Source organism: Crassostrea angulata, chromosome 8 (genome assembly GCF_025612915.1).
Source record: "Crassostrea angulata isolate pt1a10 chromosome 8, ASM2561291v2, whole genome shotgun sequence".
Lineage (NCBI taxonomy): Eukaryota > Metazoa > Mollusca > Bivalvia > Ostreida > Ostreidae > Magallana > Magallana angulata.
Genome location: NC_069118.1, coordinates 20,403,827 through 20,419,474, shown reverse-complemented (window position 1 = coordinate 20,419,474; position 15,648 = coordinate 20,403,827). Strand labels below are relative to the sequence as shown.

Here is a 15,648-nt window from a genome sequence, read left to right as displayed (position 1 = left end):
GGTAGAGTATTGTCAATCTGATTATTCTATGAGTATGGACATGGCCCTTCAACATGAAGATTGATACAAAACAGTAGTCTTTCTGGGAATACAGATATAGACATGATAAATATATACAGTAACTGTAAAATTGAAAAGGGGAGGAGTTATGAGTTTAAGAAATAGAGAAGGCGCATACTCAATGATCACGTGACAAGGAAGTTAAACGAAGTATATATAGATTATTATAATATTCATCGACTAGCATATAAAATCAAAGTACTGAAAGTACTGAAAAACGCTAAGTCGGGAAGAAAGTGTTAAAATATATCGATTGATATGAAAATACATGTAAAGAATCATATTGTAAGTAACTGAGAAAAATGCACTTACTCAGAATTCTGAAATGATGTAGAATTTGGATATGTCTCGGTTATAGAATGCGTAATTGTTTTTAATGATTAATGTATGCTGTCGTGTTACAGTGAAAACAAAACGCTGATGACTTTTTGAAAAATCATAATAAACATGATAAAAGCATTTGGCAATAAGTGTAAGTGTATCTTTATTTTGAAGCATAGAATGATTTATCCATTTGACTGTAAAGTCAAAATTTACAATTTACAATATAACAATCTGCCTTAAAACATGTTTAAAAATGCTTGATATTAAACTTTTAGCAATTTCTGGAAATCGAGATCATTTGTTTCTTTTAATTTAATACTGGTAGAACAAATGCATCTGCATGCAGGATAACTTGAAGATAATTAAGTTCTCCCTACTGCATAGATATGATATGTCCAGAGTACCACTTCTCCATGATACGACTTTTCCAGCATCCGCCAGTAGGTGGCGGTGTATAGGAAACGCGAAAACGAAAGTGAAAGTATGTTTAGAAATCTGGCAACAAAAAAGCGCTGCAGCTATGCTTAGCGCTTTAAAAAAGAAATTCGATTTTTAAAATACTTTCTCATACAGAAATATTTATCTCGATTTCAAGTTAGATGCGTATATATAATATTACTATGATTTGTTTCTTTTGAATAAATAAATAATAATGTTGTTGGTATATATTTTACAGGCATTTGACAGAAAACTTAAGACGTGACAAAAACAGACGATTTAAGTGAAATAATAAGATATAAAGGAAAGATAACTTATTTCATAAAAGTTTAATAAAGACTCTTCATACGTTTACATGCAATAAGTTGAAAACCATAAATTTCTGCATATTAAAACTTAAAACCATATCCTTTTTTTCAGCATAATCATTGAATTAAACATGTTAACCTGTCATCATCGTTTATAATGAGAGCTGGGTGAGATTCATGTATACATGTATTTCTAAAGTTGACAACATTTTTTTTATCAAGTAACTAAACAATAACATTTATAATTAAGCACCCCTGTAAAACAAAGCTACCTAAATGGTACATTTATCTTGATATGTATTAATTTTATAGCGAGATAATAATCCAAATTTGCAGTTCATACATTCCAACACACGCAACGGTTTGTGTACATTACACTAGTATTAGAAGGTCATGTTTCAAACACATGGGATTTTTCCCAGTGTCTCACGAGCGATTTTTTCCTAGAAAATATTAACCAGGAGTTCTAAATAATTGTTATGTGTTGAGACTTCAGAAATCTAAATAGAAAATGGGAAATGTATAACACCAAAAAAAGTTTGCATTTACATTTATTTATTAGGTCCATAAACCCTTGAAAAATCATAGAAGATAAACTTTTTGGTTGAAACATAAGGTGACTTCGAGATCTGTATACACTATAGATGCACATTAAGTTGTGCAAAAGTAAAATAAATAGTAAAACATTTCATTCGGCGTTTCATGCTGTTAGGGAGTAAGCTAGAATTGCAGAAAAATGTTAAGGCAGTAGTTGAAAAAGAAAGTTTCATCCATTTTTTTCTTATTTTTGCTTTTTTTTTGGGGGGGGGGTCACAGGATGTGAATGATAAAGCAATAGGAGCTGTATTTTTCAGAATTTTTTTGCTGCAAAAACCTGCAAGTATAATAAGTCTACATGTAACTTAAATTTTTATGATAAATAAGACTTGAAAAATACCATTTATTTTTGTCAGAGGAAAGATTTCTCTTCTAAGGATATACTTAGCGGGTCAATTTTTGTACAGGACGACAAAAATTCAATTTTGCTCTAATTAAGGTTTCTTAAAGGCCTTTTCCACAAATATATAGTTAACAGAATTTTAAAAACCCATGATATTTTTTGTCATTTGAGTAGACAATAACATTTTCGTAAAAAAAAAAATCAACAATAAAATTGCAGCTCATATTGCTTTAATTGAAAGGTCTGAAAATAACCTCTCAGTCATATTCAGTTGACTGAATGGCACAGACTCATCCTGTGTTTGTTTGTTTGTTGTTGTTTTTCTGTACGGTTTAACACTTTTAAAAAGCTGTTTGAGTTTAAGTAAATATTTACTAGTAACATCAAAACCAACAAAAATATATTCAATATAAGATTATTAAAGTTGTATTACACACTCTCAGAATAGCATAATACATGTATTTCCTTTTGATAATGATGAAAGATTTCGTTCTATACGTAAACTTGCATTAAACATATACTTCTATTTTTTTTAATTTATTACTCAAAATATGTTATATTCATTGTTTAGCATTTATTGTGAGATAAATGTAAAAGAACATTACTTAGATTTTAGCCCAAAAACAAAGAATATAGGAAAGTTTTGATTGATTTATGTAATTTGATAAATAAGCTGAACAAGTGTTTTGTAAGTAGACCCATACATTGACACACAAACAATGCACGAAGTTATGGTTCTTAACCTCTGTTAATATGTACATAATTATGCATGTTCTATATTAATATTTGTGATTTTTAATACACGCATTGGTTCTCCAGTAAAAAAAAAAATGATTTACAAACTAAAGTCGTTTGGTTTTTTCTTCCTCCGCTTGAACACTATAACAATCGGGTTATTGAAATTTATTCAAAGAGGTTTGCATGTTCAGATACGTTTGTATTAGTAAATATACAAAGCGCATAGATCCCTTTGAAGTCGCATGAAAACACTGTATCCATTATAATTTAATCAGAAAAAAAATAAAACATTACGTGATTTGTTGGAAAAATACTATGCAAAAACTTTACAAGCACACCATTGAGCAATTTCCCTTTTAATAATTCAAAGGTGTATAAAAATAAACAATATAAGCCGTAAAGAATTTGACTGCTTATATTGTTCTATTAGAGTGTGGGTCTTATCACACTCAACACATTTTCCTTAATCCTCCCTGAACTTAACTATAAACTTAACTACAAAAGAAAAAAAATTAGTGATACAAATGTTTATTTTTTCTTTAATTTAAATATTTTTAACATCAAATAGGTCTAAACAGTAATCAAGTTATGCTCATTCCTCATATACGCCAAATTTACATGTAACTTTTATATCAAGCGTAATTATTTCAGTATTAAAAAAAACTGCATTCTTTAAATCATATTAAACATAGACATTATCTTGTTTAATGTTGCGTTATACAGTATTATTTGAGTGTAATTTTATCTCATGTTGCAGCATACGAAACAATGAGTACAGAGTCGTTTTGATGGAAGTGTTAACTGTTGTTTGATTTACCTCTTTTTCTATTATCACCGAACTCCGATGCACTACCGGGTATACAGCTTTAAATTATAATATATTTTAAGCCTGGGTTTTAGTCCTCTTATTAAAATTATTGTTGTTTTTTTTTATTTTCTTGTTATTTATTTTCTTTTTTTAAATCCATTTATTTCACATTACAAAACAGCCCATTAACAATATCCAACTATCTCGGGCCAAGATAGTTAAAAATAAAGTTTTAAATTATGACATGTATTATAACAATTACAGCATACCTGCACATTTCACAATATTAATTCTAAACATTTGATACATTTGTATTTTTGACATTCACAAGGATATCAATATTGTATCTTGTTTTGTTTTTCAAATATAAAACTAATGCATTAAATGTCTCTGTTTTGTTTTGAGATCTACAACACATTTTACAATCATGTATATTTAAATTGTTTAACATCTTCAATTTCGCTACACATATTACAAGAAGCAGAAAACTTATATTTGCAATTAAAAGAAAACTGTCACAGAACACTGTATTGTTTAACAATTTGCAATTAAATTCACATATTCGTTTGTCAAATATATCTGTTATTTTGTTTTTGTGTATGTTATTCCAATATTCTTTTCCCACTGAAAACAGTCTTTTAGACAATGCCTGGTGACAGGGAGGCTTAAATTTTTGGTACAATAAATCGTACAAAAATTTACATTTCTTGTCTTCAATAAAGTGTAAACATTAATAAAAAGAAATTCACAATTGGAAACGTTTTGTATATATTGATAACTTTTCATATCAAATTTTAGTGACTTTAATATATTGCATTTCTAACTATTCTATCTTCAAACATCCACTTTTTTTTTTTGTTTTAGAGTAGAAGACAATTCTTGAAGTGTTTTGAATTGGCCATCAGCATTAAAAAAGATCCTTTTCATATAATATGCCGCTTTGAATCCAACTTTTATATCAAATTGTTTAATTATCAAATTAAAACAAATTATTGTTCCAAATTGTTTGTTTAGCAAAATTTATATCAGATAATTTAGTAATTTCAATAAATTTTTTTTACAATTATTGAAACTACAAAATACTTTTAAAAAAAATGGAGAATTTAGAAATTATTTTAGAATTAGATTTGTTAGTGTCCGATACGTTTAATACATAATTGATATCTACATTTAAAGCTCTTAGATAATTATCAACTATTCTGTTAATTATGCATGTTTTGTCAATCAAGATTCTACACCATGCAGCTTTCAAGGCCTTAAACTTCGATTCTTAATCAACAACTCCTATACCGCCATCTTCTTGCCTTCCAATCACAGTATCTCTTTTTATTCTATTTCATTTACTAGTATTCCAAATGAAGTTAAATATGCTACTTTTCAGTTGTTTAATATATTCAGGGTCAGACATAAGTAATATACATGTAGAACACACATAAATTATTTTAGATATAGCTAGTGAATTAACCATGCATGCCTTTCCAAATATACTGTGGTTTCATCAATATTCATTGAATACCAATTTTCGGGGATTTCGTTGTTAAGTTGATCCATGAAATTAAATGTTCATTGAAATGCAATTTCTGTTAACATTTTGTATTGAAAGGGTCATTGGCCACGAATTTACGTATCCTTGAAACTGTGATTTTCACTTTATCCATGAAAATTGATACCCTTGAATATTAATGAAACCACAGTAGTTAATTTTCTTTTTTTTTCAAGGACTCGAATAGTTTTTCCATATTTTGAAAAGAGTGTAGCCAATAAAGTTCTCAGCATTGATTTTTATTATGTCCAATGTAAATTTTATACCAAAACTTCTAACGGCATCACTGGTTACATCAATGCCGCTTGTATTATTATATTTATCTTTTAAACTACCAAGTAGCATACATGTACATTGCGTTTTTTATATTTACTTTTGATCCAGCGTGTTTACAGAACTCTTCAACAGTCTTTATTGCAACATTTAAAAGAAATAATATTTTTTAAGGCTAAAGTGACATCGTCCGCATGTTGAATAGTTTTTAAATCGTTTTCCATGTTTGATATATTTATTCCTTGAATTTCTGAATTGTGTTTTAATTGATAAGCCAATATTTCCACAACAAACAGATATAAAAGTGATGAGATAGGACACACTTTTCTTATACCTCTATTCATTTTGCAAGTTTTAGAAATCCATCCATTGTTCTTAACTCTAAAAATTGGATTTGTGTAAAGAATTTTGACCCATAAAATAAAATTTTCACCAGAATTAAATTGATTTAAAATTTTAAAAAGAAAATTCCATTCGACTGAATGGAATGCTTTTTCTAAAAATAGCAATAAATCCTCATTATTGTTTTCCATGCAGTATTCATAGATGTCTAAAATCATTCTTGCATTAATGCCTATAAAGCGCCCTTTCATATACGCTGATTGTTCCCTGCTAATTAGTTTATCAACGCATAGTGTTCCCTGCTAATTAGTTTATCAATAACTGTTTGTAATTTTTTGGCATGAACAAAAGCTAGAATTTTATAGTCTGTATTTGTTAAACTTAGTGGTCTGTAGTTTTTAAGGCTATTTTTGTCACCTTTCTTTAAAAAAAAGAGTGGTACGAGCTAACCGCTGTGAAAGGGGCAGTTCCGTTTATCGAAATTACTTAAATTAACTTCATAAAAGAGTGGTCAAATTGTTTTCCAAAAGCATTTATAAAACTCAGTCGGTATACTGTCTAAACCCGGGCATTTATATCATAATTTTTAATATATTTACGTGTATATAAGTTTTCATAAAAGTGATACATTTTCTCTATTATTTCACAATTACTTGCTACAGATTTGTTATCGGTTTTTATTTCAAATATTGTATTGTTAGCTTTGTGTTTCTTTTCCAGACCTAAAAAGAATTTTGTATTTCGTTCACCTTCGTTAATTCATTTTGCTTTAGATCTAATCTGCTCTCCTTTAGCTATTTCATCGAACATGTAATCTAATTCCTTTTCAAGTTTTCTTTGTTCATTCATATCAATATCTCCGCTAGGTAAATTTTCTATATCATCTATCCTTTCCTCAGTCAATTGTATTTTATATTTTACATTGTTTTTGGATTGTCTTGCGTAAATTATGGAATAATCACGAGCTTTAATTTTAGAAGTTTCCCATTTTGAAATTGGATCTAATGAGTCATCTATATTTTTGAATAATTCTACGATTCCGTGTTTGTAGTCTTCGTTCCCTAGACGCAAGATATTTAATTTCCAATATCCTTCACCTATCTCCAAATTACTGAAATTCAAATTACATTTTTTTAACCTGTGGTTATTTAACCGCATGTTTTTATTACGAGTACCTGGTAATTTTCGACCAACAATATTTTTTACATAATCCAATAAGTCATTGCGCACAAAAATGTAATATATTCTACTCTTTGGGGAATATTCTGCATCTAACTATGTATAACCATTTTTTGTTGGATTTTTATTCAGCCACACATCGACTAAATCCAGCTTATTTGTTAGTCTAATCAACTACAGGATTTGTCATTTTCTTTATTAAATTGCAATTGAAGTCACGGCCGATGATTAGTAGTTTACTATCTTAAGGAGTTAAGGAAGAAATAAATGTATTGAGCGAGTTAAAAAATATTATTCTATCACTTTCTTTATTGGGAGTATATAAGTTAAATTGTAAGTAAAGTTTTATCTTTTTTAGCATTTACCAGAAGATTCCTTCCATCATTTGACTTATGTACATTTAAAATATCTATATTACATTCTTTATTGAATAAAACGGAAACGCCTCTACTAAAGGGTGAGTCAGAGAATGTATGTAGTGCTTTTCAGTTCTATTTTCTATCATACAATTCAGAATGTTTCTCTATAAAATGTGTTTCCTGTAAAAGTGTAGTATTTGTTTGATTTTCTTCTAGCCATGAAAAATTCTAGCTCTTTTTCTGACGAATTAAGACCTCTTACATTCACTGATACTAAATCTAAATTTGCCATATTTCAAAATATTCGTTGACAAAAAAATATGTTGAAAAATATGAAAAAATAGAAAGGGAAAATTGTCAACATTGTTACTATTATATGCGTATTGGTACACATAATATTAGAATTTCCCATAAAAATGCATTAATATTGTCGGATACATTGTGTTCAGAAAGTGTAATCTGAATTATAATATAACTTCTTATTGGAAATTAAGTAGATATTTATATTCTAAAATTGTAAAGTCGATTATATTGAACGTATTAAACGTACACATACTACAGTTCAGAAGATACGGAGGTCGGAAGCCAGATCCGAATACAGTTACCGTTCATCACCAGAGCTCTACGTGTCCGGATTACACCCCGACACGTCACTATCCGACATACCTCTGAGTTGTTCCAGCATCTGTACTATGGTACGCTGATTTGGTTGATCTTTTTTTTTTGTTTACGGTCGATTTTACCGGATTGCTGTGTTTTCTTTTTCGGACTCGTTTTGCAATTTTTTCCATAAGTACGCCAAGTACGTTTTTTCCCGGCTGGGTTTGTATTGCGGGTGCCGTCACGGTCAAGGCCGGAGCCTCACTCGTTGCTGTAGGTTGCTTCGACAAATGTCGTTGATTGCTTGGAGGTTACAAGCTTACTTCGGAAAACTGGTACTTGAACACATTTGTTTTCTAATATTTCCTCCATAATGGAAACCTTTGTGGACACCCACAGGTCATTTGATTTGACCTTTTTACCCATTCGAAGGGCGGCAAGCGCGTCATCGGCTTTTGCAATCGCGTTAGCAGAATCTAGATCTCCGCACCGAACTATATATACTGAAAGGCATGTTCTGCCGATTTACGCTTTTCACCAAAAATTTCTACTTCACATGGGTAGACGTTAGAGAGGGCATCTTGAGCACTGCAAAACGTAGTAAGATGTTTTTGTGGTTGATAATGCGGGCAGGTCTCATTTCCGGGTGAATGGCCAGGTGTCTTGCACACCTTACAACAAGCATCTTTGGTACACGCAGACCTAATATAACTAGTTTTCAGGAGTTTGTACATGTACATAGCAAATTGATATTTTGTTTTGGCTGACCATTGTGAAACATTTGCACTGAATACCGCCGCAATAATTAATTATGGGAAGATGCTTTCCTGAAGGAAGCGGTTCTATGCACATAAACCTAGTCCCGTTTAGGATGCTTGTCATGCGCTTTGTAATGGGGTGGCGGATTTTCTCGTATACATTTCACTTGTTAATTTAACGTTTAATGTGCCAAGTAGTTCATGTACGGCGGAATTAGCCACGGAAAGGGGGAGACCACATAACCGTAAATTGAGGGTTTTCTGAGATGTTGATGTAGCGCCAGATGTGTATGGGTTAGTGTCATATAACTGGGGAGACACATTATTGATGTCAATACCTTGTGTGAGCAGCTGAAGTCTACTCTCTGGATTTTTCAGATAAATTCTCCATAGGTTTCTGTCCAGTTGAACATATATTAGATCAATACCAATTACTTGTTTGATTGGGTCTAATAGATCAAAATCAGTATCTGTTTATCACTGGAGTTGCGGAGATCATTATTCTTTAATTGTAACGGCTTCGATGTTCTATCAACCGGATCAACCGTAACTGAGTCAAAGTCCGCCTTCTCCAGGTAGTTAGATCCACGGGTAATAGAGTGAACAGAAATCACAGCACAGTTGAAATTACAATATTTATACAGACAAAATTAAACTTATTTACACAAAATTAACGGTCTCAAAACTTCAGGTTATGATTGGACATAACATTGCACAGATCCCAAAAGCAAAATTTTGACAAATAGATTTTTTTTTTCAGAGAACAAATGGGAAAAAAACACAGAGCGTCGAAGAGACACGTCTATCGGTATCTGCGTCACGTGACCGTGTTTATTTATTTACTTATATTACAAACTTTATTTTGGAAAGCTCAATACCTGACTGAAATAGTGACCCAAAAACGTTGTTGTTGATATAATTCGCCGTAAAAATAATTCCAAGACAAATGCTGAGTAACAAAACTGCCTTTAATTACCGCACATCCTACTAACTTGAAATCTATTTGTACATATCCAACATTTATATCAGAGGGGACTTAATGTCTCAAGAACACCAACTTTACAAGAAACAATATACCTGTTGTCTTGACCAACACCTGTCATGTACATATACAGAACGATAGATTACCAGAAGTTACCTATCCTGACGAGTATTTTGGTTATAAACACAGGGAGCTCTGTGAAGTAGAGGTGTGTATACATGTTTGTAAGTAGTACATATAATCTTTTGCTTGTATATTTTGCACTCATGATTTTTTAAATAAATGCCTGTTCCGTCTGTTGTTTTTGACTATATAGTACTTTGTGGTATTCTGGTTAATAATGCCAATATAGTTTTTTCTGTCTTTGGAAATAACAAAGGGAAAGACACAATTAAAATATATAGAAAGCAATAAAAGAAACAAATCGGAAGCATTGCAAAATGAAATCAAAATGTTAATGCCTACTTATTGCATATTATTGAAATACATGTTTTCAATATTTTCATAAAGTATTATAAATGGGTAAAATCATTTAAGTATTAACAATATAATGTAACAATTAAAATTTGGGTATTCAACTTCAAATTACTTCTGAATTTTGAAAACATGTCATTTCAAAGGTCACACTTATAAACTTCAGCGTAGAAAATATAAAAATTACTACGAGACATGAATTAAGTAGATTTACAATTTATTCTCATACGAATGTGGTTAGAACAGTTTATGAGTTTAAATAGATTGTATCGTAATCTCTAAAGCGTAAACCATTAATTTAAATTGAATTGTAAATCCCAATTAAAATGTTCTTATTATCTTAATATAAGGGATATTTTTGTTCTCTTTTTGAAAGTAACCAAATAAATTACGGCCCTCACTTCTTTCACATGATTAATTCCCGAGTTACCGAATCTAGAGAAATGTCATAAATGTAATGATGCACGGTTTCTAAAACTGGCGTTGTCAGGTTATCGTAATGTTGCTATGCAGCTTCTCCCTGTGGTGGATACTCTCTGGTTGTATTTGGTCACGTGCATTTAAGGCCAAAACTCTCTTTAGGTAAAACACAACGATAAAGACACATTTAATGGACATCCCGATGAGAACGGATTGTATATATGGCAATTACAATCAAGGATTTAGTAACCATATCGGCTGCAAAATAAAACAAATTGATTTTAGGTTTAGTTTATATCAAAATTTTGCTAAAATTAGAATGTAGCATTTATTTGTACATGAATACCTATAAATCAAGAATCTTAGATAAGTATCTCAAAAGTTATCTCCTCGGTAATTATGACGTCTGTAGAATTTTTTATTATTTTTGTTTTTGTATTTTTATAAAACTAAACAAAAGATATCAGTTCTTTATAAGAAGCAATACAGGTTATAACTTTAAAAAGCGATTTCACATTAAAACTTGGAATTTTGAAGCTTTCTGAATCAAGGTTCATATGCAAATGTTGGATAAGTTGAATAGGTTGCAAGTTACCAGGCTTACGTAGAAAAACACATGCATGTTCTTTTTTGTTCTTGTTTGTGCAATGAATTTCCGAGATAAATCCAATACATGTATGTATTTTGAAAAATCATTTTGTTTTCGTTGGGGTAAAGTGTTTGATAAAAAATTTAGTTTTGGGAACACAAATTGGTTGGTTTCATAACGCTATGTTTTGTATGCAAGTTCTAATTTTAACTTCAAGAGAATGCAAAGTACTAAGTTCGTGAAGCCAAGAAATGCATGACATAACTTTTCAATACGCAGTGATACACAGTTTGCTTTTAATAGTAATGATTGGTTTTTTTAATTGTCAGTTTAAAAGGGAACTTAATGACGAAGGTAAAGTAACGTTTTGGAAAACAAAATGAAATAGTTGAATAAAAAAGGAATTAAATTTTACTATATGCAATGGAATACCCGTGTTCGTATGTTTCGTATTGTCCAGTATATGCACAGTTGATGCTACTGTCCTTTCTGATATATTTCATTAGTTGTCATGTACAAATTTTGATTATCAATAATCTAAATTTTTGTAAAGGACACTACAGTTAAGATCGCAGTTGACATAAGTCGCATGTTACAATTTTCTTTTTGTGTTCATTCACAGCATTAATCTTAAGATATTTCAATCTGTGATGTAAATGGGTAAGTAAATATGTACTACGTAAAACATATTTAACGTTTTTGGAATGTATGTTTAGATAGCATATGATTTAGCAATTGTTAAACTATAAATGAATTTTTGACATTGATTTCTTACAGTTTCGACTACAGAATAAACAGATAATTTTTTTTTATGAAAATAACTAATAATTGCGGAAAATGCCATAAGATTTATGACATATCTTTCAACAACAAAAGAATGATAACTTAACAGTTTCATCATTAACGTGTACTTGAGATAACAAAATAATTTTTGTTGCCTTTCTTAGAGTCATTTTAAAGTGTTGTCTAATATAAATGTGTATCTTTTATAAAAAACGATTATATAAAGTGACAAAATATGTTTAAATAAAAAGAGATTTCTCCTCAAATCCGGTTAAAATGTGCTAATAAACAAATATAATCATCGTGTCATACTAGTATATCATTTATTGCAACACTCTTTTTAAAATCCAAATATTAGAAATTATTGTATACTTTATCAGACGTATTGAATTAATAAGGAAAGGAATATTTTGCATAAGACTTTCGACCCCCTTTTAACATGTTGAATTATCTTTTAAAAATATTAAATGTTTATGAAATAAATAAATATATGAAACGCTGGATTAATGTCTCTAAAGAACACAGCTTGCCTAAACCTGCAGACTACTTCCGGTTTTTCGAAATGCATATGGGTGGATGTGGGGGTTATGTTGTCCCTAACTATGGAGCATTTTCTGATATTGTTGGTGCCGTACGTGGATTAAGGTTCGGCGAGTCTCTTATTACTTTATGGATTGTTACAATTTTTAATTTAAAGGGTTTGAAAGTGAAATTGTATCATATTCCACTTTTTTCTTCTTTTACGTGTGTTTTGATTTATCTTGAAGATGTAACATGCAGTGACGTTCAATGTCATCATGGTAGGTCATGTATCATAGATAATGGAGGACCAACCTGTTTGTGTCCTTCGGGATACACCGGATACCTTTGCAAAGAAAAGGAAAAGGTTCAATGTACGAAGTCTGATTTATTTTAGATTTTCCTAGTGGTGCTCTTATGTATTTTTTAAAACGTAAAAATTAATTTTTCAAAATGAAAGTCACGATTAAAAATGCCTAGTATATTAAATAATGATAATATTTTCAGTTTAAAAATCACACATTAAAATGCTCGTACCTAAGAAGCGCGAGTTCGATTTGATGATTCGCGCCTGGCAACTCGACGTGATCCAACCCTTTGGATCACGTTTCTGATATATATATATATATATATATATATATATATATATATATATATATATATATATATGATTTTAACGAATTTTTTTAAATCAAATATGAAGTGGTGGTCCGACATCTGCGAGGGAACAAGCAATATGACTCCATCCTGAAGCAAATAACTCCGTATGCGGACAAGCCATTGCGTGTCCAGTATAATGCGGCTACTGGATATAATACTCCCATAAATGCTAAGAAGATGGGACCTTATCTCTACCTTGGATTTCTGGACACGATCACAGCAAAGGCCAAGAGAAGGCAGGGCTACAAAGTCAACAATGTCGATCAGACGTTCGTCAACTGTGATGCAAATCCAAACAGCTATCTTACTTTTTATTTTAACCCTAAAAACCAACATCCGGTTGGGTATTACAAAAGGTGTTGTTACACGCCGCTGATGAAAACATGGCTAGATGTTGGAGTGCAAGTTGATCCTGCTCGTCACCTTCCTAAGTCCTATTTTATGCAGTTTGAGATGCATTTCGGGGTTGGTGGTCGATACGCAATTAATGGTTATAATACACTGGCCAATATCCAAGGAGCAGCTTTAGGCATGCGTTTTGGTGTGTAACTTTATTATTGTTTACAGGGTTCAATCGCATGTTTTGTTGTTTGATCTGCCTTTCATTTCAAATGCTGCCCAATGTTTTTTACAGAGCTCTAAATCGGTGATTGGGGAACACGTAGATACTTTTTTACTAAAATGAGCAAGATATGCAGTTTATGTTTTTCCTTACTTTCTTAAAATAAAATATTTGAGTTATGTATTTCTTTCAATCATGTTTTTCCTTACTTTCTTAAAATAAAATATTTGAGTTATGTATTTCTTTCAATCAACAACTTAGTCATACATGTATATACTCATATAATAGTATGTGTTGTAGTTATTATTTTGATAACAATGATAAATGCTTGTATAATGGATGAATGAAAAAGGAATAAAAGCACAATCTCACTTTAATACCATGATGTATCTACTTTAAGTTCTCTGAGTTTTAATTAAAAACTTAAGACTTCTGTAACGGACATGCATACATAAACATATATTAACATTACTTGCAACTATTAAGAAATTAAAGTACAAGAAGAAATTTATATGATCGTATCTTCTCATATGACCGACATTCTATGTGTACTTACATTGTACCCGGAATGAACTACCGGTCACTTCCGTAAAGAGTAGGGGAAAATAGGATGTTTTGTTTATATCGAATCTTAGGACATACAGTTAGTTATAGACCATATTCTTGTTTTCATTTAGGTTTAAATGTATGGATTTGCGTTTTACAAGTTCTAGTTGTATACCATTTACTATTCGTCATAGCAATTTTGCCAAAAGGTGTACACTGCGTCATTTTAAACCGCGATGGTATAAGTTTTATAAGTACTATACTTGATTAATAGTAATCTAAATACAGCCATTTAATATATGAAATTTGATGCGGTGCTCTTTACTTTATCACAAAAATAAATTTAGTAAAAACTAATAAGTATTATCTTAGTGTACAGATAATGCTAAACCTGAATTTCTGATACTGTGGTTTCATCAATATTCGTTGATTACCAATTTTCGTGGATTTCGTTGTTAAGTTGATCCACGAAATTGAATATTCATTGAAATGCAATTTGTACTAACATTTTGTATTGATAGGATCATTGGCCACGAATTTACGTATCCTTGAAACTGTGATTTTTAGAAAATCCACGAAAATTGATACCCACGAAAATTAATGAAACCACAGTATATAAAACGTGTACAACACATACCGACTTGATCATCTTTTACACGTGTAGGTAATAACAAACAGACATTCCGAGAAACCGTCCGAAATTCTTTTGGAAAATGAATCCGGTAGCTATAAGATTCAAAGTCGAAATGTTTTTATGCTAAGAACAGCAGTGGCAATGTATTATTAGCTAATAAATATCCACCTTAATTAATTTATTTCGGTATTTTCAATTCACAATTGTGTACAAACGAAATATAAGTTTATAACGTACAGATTCTGCATTCGAAATTGTGGATAGGTTTAAACTGAGTACAATCATATTCATCAACTTGTTTAATTTAGTGCACATTCCATGATCAAGATACAAGATTTCTATAAAAACAATCTCTTAGAATATGTGTTACCTCAATTTCAAAGAAAAAAACTTACACTCAAATCATGAGAGATCCTTTATAAATATTTCATCTTATTGTCTTCTCCTTAAGTAAGATAAAAGTACGATTGATAAGCCAAGAACGAAATATTGCTACATCCTGTCATAATTAGAATGACAACAGGTTGTTTATAATAGATGACGCCATAAGTTGGATAGTGCCTATGTGATAATTTGTGAAATTAGTTTACTTTGCTACTGATGCGGTATCGGTGTAAGTGTTGTTTGTATTTGTATTAAAATCATTTAAACAATAAAATGCTTTCTTTAGTGATTCATTCGGGATATGAAGGTAGCGACATTGCAGGAAAAATACATAACCCGCGTTAGCGGGTTATGTAAATTTTTTCTGCAATGATCGCTACCTTCATAATCCGCATGACTCATCAAAGAAAGCATTCTATTGTTTA

The 15,648-nt window shown here is 30.7% G+C and overlaps 2 pseudogenes; one reads left to right on the top strand and one right to left on the bottom strand.

The window, feature by feature from the left end:
* Window positions 1-7,913: 7,913 nt before the first annotated feature.
* On the bottom strand, window positions 7,914-8,646 carry LOC128160772 (uncharacterized; annotated as a pseudogene).
* Window positions 8,647-12,405: 3,759 nt separating this feature from the next.
* On the top strand, window positions 12,406-13,646 carry LOC128161286 (uncharacterized; annotated as a pseudogene).
* Window positions 13,647-15,648: the final 2,002 nt, after the last annotated feature.